This window comes from Frankliniella occidentalis, unplaced genomic scaffold (assembly GCF_000697945.3).
Source record: "Frankliniella occidentalis isolate FOCC.00 unplaced genomic scaffold, Focc_3.1 Scaffold144, whole genome shotgun sequence".
NCBI lineage: Eukaryota > Metazoa > Arthropoda > Insecta > Thysanoptera > Thripidae > Frankliniella > Frankliniella occidentalis.
This window is the reverse complement of record NW_026267271.1, coordinates 496,958-498,303: the sequence shown is the minus strand read 5'-3', so window position 1 is coordinate 498,303 and position 1,346 is coordinate 496,958.

The window sequence follows — 1,346 nt, the reverse complement described above, 5'->3', positions numbered from 1 at the left end:
TTAGGGTCTGTGCAGGCGGCCAGCCAGCCAGCCTCTTCGCCTAATGAAGACGGGGTAGGCAGTCCCGTTGCGCAGGTGCGCTCGGCGGGACTGCTTGCTTAGGGTCTGTGCAGGCGGCCAGCCAGCCAGCCTCTCCGCCTAATGAAGACGGGGTAGGCAGTCCCGTTGCGCAGGTGCGCTCGGCGGGACTGCCTACCTACAGGCTGCGTAGGCGGACAGCCAGCCAGCCTCTCCGCCTAATGAAGACGGGGTAGGCAGTCCCGTTGCGCAGATGCGCTCGGCGGGACTGCCCACAGGCTGTGCGACACGAGGCGGAACAAGCTGAGCGTTGTGTGGTCACACAGGGGAGTGGCACACGAGTGCAGCAGCGGTGCAGGCGGGTACTACATACTATAGGTCATGTTCATGACAACGTTTCCTGCGGCATGACCACCCTGTGGTCACGATCCCATGTTCAATCATAGGGACCAAAACTGAGCCGTAGGGAACGTGTTAAAGTCCTGGTCAGGGCAAAGGAGCTAGAAGTTTCAAGAGGAGAGGGGGAGACAGAGTCGGTCCCTCTGGCTCACTTGACCCTATATAGTGGTACCCGGCGAGACCCGGCGCTTTTCTATTCAATCATTTCTATCACACAACTATATCTCGACCATGTCCTCCTGTGGGAACAGCTGACGCACCTGCCCGTCGACACCTCGACCCCTTCGCTCCCCCTCTCCCCTACCCACCCCTCCTTCCCCCGCCGGTAGATAGCGCTGTGGTGGTAGGGATGGCCCGGGCCGGGCAGGGCTAGGGGTGGCAGAGCTCCGCCGCTCGCCGCTCCACGCAGCCCGCCAGTCTCCCGACGGACGGCTCCACGACCCCACCGCGGTGCCCGCGCCACCCCGCCGTCGAGTGCCGTGTCGTGCCGTGACTGCCCGTGACGAGAGCGGACGATTGACGAGGTGTGTCAGTGTCGACCCCCCTGCGCCGCGCCATGGACCCTAACGGCTGTGCGGCCCGGCCGCGACCCTGACGTGGACAACCCCCTGTCCTCGGACACCTCGCGACGACGCAACGGTGGACGGGGACCACGACATCGCCATGTTCAGCCTGGACGGCTACGGCAACCTGGGCGACAGCTGCTCGTCGCACGGGGACGACCTGTGGCTGGACGACGACAGCAGCTGCCACAGCGAGGACGCCTTCAGCGACCAGGTGAGTGTCTGACCTGGGCCGGGGTTTACCGGCGCGAAAATAAGGTCGAAATCGAGAGGGTAAAAAGGCCATCATCGCGCGATATTATCTGCTGACGTTATGGTCGCAGTTCTCGCACTTGCGTTGTCCCGCAGGTCTCAGGCTCCCCCCCC